We start from the raw sequence: 7,250 nt of genomic DNA, 5'->3' as shown, positions 1-7,250 counted from the left end.
TTCTGTTAATACGAGGATTTGATTCCTCAAGTAAATACCACCTGATCACAAAGCGGGACGGCTCAAAAGCACACTGAGCACCAGGTGGAAGACAGCCTGGGGTTTCACAATTTGCTACAAACGGCGCAGAAGTAAATGGCAGGTTTTGCTTTGGTTTCCCAGGAGCTGCTCTCTCCAGCTGGTTTGCAGAAGCGTGAAGGGCAGCTACTCTGTCTCAGGCTTCTTCTGGATTCCCCCCCCCCCAAAATAATAACACTCAAAGTTTGCCATGGGTGAGGATCGCCTGCCCAACCTGCAAAATGCATGTTCCCAGGCCCACCAGAGTGCAGGGTTCCCTTGGTCCGGATGATGCCTAGGAATCTGAATTTCAGTGGGGAGCTGCTGTTCAAACTGCTGCACATAGTCATGCACAAAGGAAGCAAAGTGGTGTAATAAAGCGGGGGAATGGTTTGGGGTCAGAGCTGGGTTCAAATCCCAACTTTGCCATTGATTAGTTGAGACCAGTTTCCTTCTCCTTCATTTGCGAAAAGGATGATAGATACACATGAGTAAATATACATAAATATACATATGCTTGGAAGTGATAAATGAAAAGTGAAAGTCATGATTAATACATTGGTGCTCACTGTTTGTACCCAGAAGCTTCCTGATTGAGCCTTTCTCAAGATAATTGGGTTCTGGGAGTCCTACCTTACAAGACCCATGAGGACGGCACCTATAGGGTGTGCCGGATCTGATGGCCAGCACTATGTCCTTGCATTCAACGGACATCACTGAGACAGCATATTTCATACATTTCAGAGTTTTCGAGGCTCACTCTTTCCTTGTTTCCACTCAGGAAATTATTATTCATCCCGCAGCATACGGACAACAGGTTTTTACCCAATCTCTCTTGCTGCTGGCATTATACCATCCAACAATATGGTGTTAACAAAAAATATTAAAACTAGCCATCTTAGATTTTTGGTTCTGGTTCATAAAGTAACATAACGAAAGGGAAAATCTTTCGCACAGTCCCGATGGTGCAGAACCATTTAGAAATGATTCTAAATATAGATTCCCAGATGACAGAAGGGTTGTTTTATGTCATTCTGTGATTTCTTTTTCACAGCATGTTCTATGTGCTGGCATAAAAGATTTTAATGAAGTCAGAATGCTAAATTTAAGTGAACCTTTGCTCTCGTTCATTGCAAAATACAGCTCGTTGCCATTTAATTGGCTGTGCGTCTTGGCATCAGACCCACAAGCACCAAAACAAGAATCAGACCTCATAATGCAACCGTCTTGATTGTGCCCAGCTCCTCTAACTACCACTGTGGGACTTTCCTGATCTTTTATGTAACTGACCTTCAGTGAATACATGCAAAAAAGAGTTTCCAATTGTTCCTCTTAAATCACCCTAATTGGACATGAGTACGTGATCATCTATGACTTGAATAGTTTACATAATCTAACTACTAATCCTTGATGATATATGATAAGCTCCAATTTTTTTGGTCAATAAACAGCCTATGAATACTGCGTATTATGGGGAATAAATTTACACCGCAAGCTGTTCAAAGCAAGCCATTCAAAACGTTCACTTATAACTTAGGGACAACATCGACAGTAACCTGTTAGTGACTATAATATCTGAAGTGGCTCCGCCAGAACCATTCTTCCCAACTTAGGAGTGCATAAAAATCACTCGAGGAATCCGCTTCAAAATGCAAGTTTGGGGGCCACTCACAGAGAATCTGATTCAGTAGCCCTTGGGGACAGGGCCAGGTGAAACCAGGCACATGCATTTTAATCAACTTCCCAGGTGATGCTGATGTAACTGCTTGGCTGATGTAGCAAGCCCATTTGTCCTGGGGGACCTGCCCATTCCCTCACCTGGGGGCAGACTCCTGAACGTGGCATCCTCTCAGCACCGGGCTGGAGGCAGGTGTGTATCTAGGATTAAGGACCGTCCTTCGGCTCTTGAACTTCTCTTGGCCTGGCCACATGACAGTCTAATCACAAACAGGGTAAATTTACGAACATCTAGCGGGTTACCTATCTCAGGATTGCTAAGAGAGGTTCTAATACTAGTTGCCTTTTTTTTTTTTTTTTCTTCAACGTTTTATTTTATTTTTGGGACAGAGAGAGACAGAGCATGAACGGGGGAGGGGCAGAGAGAGAGGGAGACACAGAATCGGAAACAGGCTCCAGGCTCTGAGCCATCAGCCCAGAGCCCGACGTGGGGCTCGAACTCACGGACCGCGAGATCGTGACCTGGCTGAAGTCGGACGCTTAACCGACTGCGCCACCCAGGCGCCCCAATACTAGTTGCCTTTAAGGCCAAATAAAAATACACAGTCATACGCGTTCTTCGGTTGATCCTCACTACTCAGTAGGGTGAGTCTTGCCCATATTTTATAGAGAAGGAAACTGAGGTTCAGGGAGGTCAGGGCACTTGGCCAAGTCCACAGAAGAAAGGTGGAGAACCAAGTCTTCAAACTGTCTTCAGTCTTCAAATGCATGCTTTCCAACTCCTTGTCAAGCGTTCGGTTGTATTGCTAGGATACGTAGAGGTGGGTTAAGCATTTTACAGAAAAAATAAGCTAATTACCTCTCGGAATTAATTTTCTATGCAAGAGGAGACTATTCTGCATTCGCAGAACAGCAGTGACACAGGAAATGATCAAAATTCTAAGAAAACTTTCCTTCAGTCTCTATCTTCAGACCTTTTACAATGCTTCCATCTTTTGGTTAGGAGTGAAAATAGAAAAGCAAGTTGAGTCCTGGTTTGCCTCACATTTTCAAACCCACTATCAATGGCCCGGGGTGATGGAACCGCATCCCGGCGGGATCAGAAGAGTAATCCTCACAAACCTACCTCTAGAATTTCCCTTCGTCTTTTGCAGTTTGCACGATTTTGTAGTTTTGACGGTCTGCTCCGACTGCCACGACAAAACACCATACCGTTCAGTTTCCGGTGACAGCCCACTTCCTGGTCCCCAGACGGCAGTTTTCTCAATGTCTGCACGTGCATGGCAAGAGAGAGGAAAAAGAGATCTCTCTCCTCTTCCTCTTTCTATAAGGCCAACATTCCTATTGGATTAGGGCCCCACACTTATGACCTCATTTAACTTTGTATCCTGAAAGCCCTGTGTCCAATTATAGTCACATTAGGGGGTTAGGGATTCAGCACACAAATTTTGAGGACGACCCAAGTCAGCTGATAGGAGATGGAGTCAGTCATTTTCCAGGAAAGCAACTTTGGAAAGGTGCAAGTGGGAAGCTTTTCCTAATGAAGACACAAAGTCCTGTCTGAGAAGGTACCCTTCCAACCCTTTGGTGCAGAAAGGGATGGTGTAACAGGAAGTCAACATGCGGGGTTTCCAGCCTTTAGGCAGAGCATGAGAAAATTCAGAACTCTGAATCTGGTTCCAAAGTGTCTCAGGCAGAGTTGTATGCAAATGCATACATAATGGTACATTTCCCGGAGAGGTTTTTTTAACCTCGACGGCTTCCCTGCTGGTTTTTGGACATATTGGGCAAGCTCTGGCCTTAGGGCTGCCTTGGGCCGGGTTCCCTAGAAGCAGAGCCTGAGACTGGGGTTCTCGTGCAAGGGATTTATTGAGGAAATGCTCTCAATCCAAGCATCAGGAGAGGCGTTGAGGGCAGCAGGATAGGTCAAAGAAGTTAGGCAGAACTGTAGTTTTAGAAGAAGTCAAGCCTAAGCCTGTCCCCTGGGCAGCTTGGGAAGGGACGTACATCACACCATGGAGATTGTCCTGTGCAGAGGTTAGGGCACTGGACACCTATGCCGCCTCCTATCAGTCAGTCATTGGCCACCTCCCAGGCATCTCTAGGAAGGGAGGTCAGCCTATGGCAATCCTCCAGAGAAGGGGACGAGTGTGAGCCTTTAACAGCCAACAGCCACTACAACAGGGGGCCGGGGGCACAGGCTGCTACAGAGCATTGGGTGGCCTCCAACTGCACCTGCTACGGAGCCTGCCCTAGCTGGGCCCTCTGCCTGAATGCTCTCCCCCTAGATAACCTCTTAGCTAACTCCTTCACCTCTTTAAGGTCTTTGCTAAAATCTAACCTTCTCAGGGTGCCTGGGTGGCTCCGTTGGTTAAGTGTCCAACTTCAGCTTAGGTCACGATCCTGTGGTCCGTGGGTTCGAGCCCTGCATCTGGCACTGTGCTGACAGCTCAGAGCCTGGAACCTGCTTTGGATTCTGTGTCTCCCTCTCTCTCTGCCCCTCTGCTGTTCGTGTTCTATCTTATTTAATGTTTAATTAAATAAACATTAAAACATTTAAAAAACAAAATCTAACCTTCTCAGTGAGGTCCATCCTGGCCACCCTATCGACATGCAAACTATACCCCTACCCCCCACCATCATCCTTACTCTGCTCAACTTTTTCTTTTTGTCCATAGCTCCCATTGCCCACACGCATACATAATTTGCTTCTTTCACATGCCCAGGTTTTTTTTGGCTTGTCTCTCCCCATTAGAATGGAGACTCTTTAAGGAAAGAAATACAGGTCTAGCCATCGCACCTAGAATAGTGCCTGGCACATATCAGGCATTTAATAAATACTTGCTGAATTCACTAATTAAGTCTCAAAGGGGCCCTGACCCAAACAAAGGAGGCAGTCAAGAGCCTAAGGAAGGAGATGATATACAAGGGCTCTAGCCAACCCACTGGGAATGTAGGCCCTATGCCTCTATACCTCTCCACCCACTGGGACCTGCAGGAGGGGTACCCCGACTTCCAGGAATACATGGATGATATCATTTTTGGGTCACCATTACAATATGCTCTGGGTCCCGCCCAACACAGCTGCTGAGCTGGAGGACTTCAGCTTCTACTTACCCTTCTGAAATAACTTGGTTTTCACTCTCCCTCAGAAGTTGCAACTCGGGGAGTGCCTGGGTGGTTGAGTATCTGACTTCGACTCAGGTCATGACCTTGTGGTTCATGAGTTTGAGCCCCGCATCGGACTCTGTGCTGTCAGTGCAGACCCTGCTTCAGATCCTCTGTCTCCCTCTCTCTGCCCCTCTGCTGCTCTCTCTCTCTCTCTCAAAAATAAATAAACCTTAAAAAAAAAAAAGAAGTTGCATCTTGGGAAAACTGTGGTCCCCCTGATAATACCTTACTTAGCAGAACTTCTCATTCAAAGATACGACAATGCCTCATAAACAGGAAATGAGGAATTTTCACACCTTCCGGGGAGGACGCTTACCAAAGTTAAGTGACCAGGCCAATAGCCACGTTCTACCTGCCTGATAAAAAAAGCTATCTTGGACAAATCCTGAAAAATATATATATATAAAAAAAATCAAATCTTTCCAGCCATCCCCCCAAAGAACACATAGGTAATTGTCTACCCCTAGCCTGGGCAAAAGGGGCAAAGAATTTAGACAGATATTACCCAAAGAGGATGGATGATGAAGAGAGGAATTGATGAGAAAATGTTTAATGTTACCAAAGAAATGCAAAGTAAAACAACAGTTGGATGTGATTATCATCTATCAAACTGAGAAGATTTTTTTTTTCTATTGTACTACCCAAACTGGTGAAGATGTGGTCACAACGAACATTCTGCAGCACGGGTGGAAGGTGCAGTGGTGAAGGCTGATGGAAAGTGCGTGGCCAGCTGTTTTTAGAGACTTTGCTGTCTTCATCATCTTTAACCTACTAGAGTCAGAGCCCTGCTGGAAACCTGTTCGGTAGAATCTGAAATTCAGATGGTGGAAGGCAGGGAGGCCTTTTGAAACCAGCCATTCGGGTTTCTAGCAGGACTAAAATGGCAGGAAGAGAAAGGGAGAGAAGCAGATTACTTGCGTGAGTGGGCAATAGATTCCCTAAACGTTTTCTTTGGCCTCACTTTCTATCACAAGGACAACTTTCTTTTCTTTTCTTTTCTTTTCTTTTCTTTTCTTTTCTTTTCTTTTCTTTTCTTTTCTTTCTTTTCTCTTCTCTTCTCTTCTCTTCTCTTCTCTTCTCTTCTTTTCTCTTTCCTTTCCTTTCCTTTCCTTTCCTTTCCTTTTCTTTCCTTTCCCTTTCCCTTTCCCTTTCCCTTTCCCTTTCCCTTTCCTTTTCTTTTCTTAATTCTATTAGGAAATTATACTTTTGGGCACCTGGGTGGCTTAGTCGGTTAAGCGTCTGACTTCAGCTGAGGTCACGATCTCACAGTTCATGAGTTCAAACCCTGCATGGGCTCTGCACTGACAGCTCGGAGCCTGGAGCCTGCTTCAGATTCTGTGTGTCTCCCTCTCTCTCTGCCTCTCCCCTGCTCACACTCTGCTTCTCTCCCTCTCCAAAACAAATAAACATTAAAAAAAAAGAAATTATACTTCCGGGAGCTCCTGGGTGGCTCAGTCGGTTAAGCATCAGACTCTTGATTTTGGCTCAGGTTATGATCTCATGGTCTGGGGTACAGCCCTGTGTTGGGCTCTGTGTTGGGCGAGAAGCCTGTTTAAGATTCTCTCTCTTCCTCTCTCTCTCTGCCCACCCCCCTTGTGCTCACTCTCTCTCTCTTAAGAAAAAAAAAAGAAATTGTACTTCTGGTGACAAACATGTTTTCAGGTCTCTCAGACATTTTATAAATCCTCAGATAAATGTGCGACCAAAAGGCCATTTGCTCTGTCAAAAACATTCTATTTACTCAGGCTGAAATGCCATTTGTACACATTTTCTTCATATAACTTGACTTTGCCCCTGAGTCAGATAATAGAGCTGAATCCAGCATCAAAATATGTAAACCCTTCCACCTGAGATGCAGACGCCAGCCAGGGCAGAGACGGGCTTCAGAAAGCATAGTGCGTGAGGGCGTCGTTTCGAGTGAGGGTGTGTGCGTGTGTGCACAAGGACAACTTTTGTCACGTTTACCCTGTGGCCCAACAAATACAGGAATTTAGTCTTATAATTGGAATTGTTGATTTTGTGTACTTTTGACAGCTGAATCATGTTTCCCATAGTTCTGGAAACTTCCGTCTGCACATGGCTTTTCGTAACCTGGAGCCATGTTAATAACTGTTTTATTTTCAAAATTCAATAATTCAAAATTCAAAATTCTCCCCCCAAAAACATTTTCTGAAGTCTCTTCATATTCTTTCTCTTCGAACTTCACTCACTAAAAATCAACCAAAATTGGAGTTTTTTCTGTCTCCACTAGAATAGACTCATCAACAATGGATAGTTTATTTTTCAGGGAAAACATTCACTGATTAAAAAAAAAAATAGCTTGGGGCGCCTGGGTGGCTCATTCG

Source organism: Lynx rufus, unplaced genomic scaffold (assembly GCF_022079265.1).
Source record: "Lynx rufus isolate CCGP_SWC_20201006 ecotype Redwood Valley unplaced genomic scaffold, mLynRuf1.p SCAF_2, whole genome shotgun sequence".
NCBI classification, from domain to species: Eukaryota; Metazoa; Chordata; class Mammalia; order Carnivora; family Felidae; genus Lynx; species Lynx rufus.
This window is presented reverse-complemented; position numbering follows the sequence as displayed.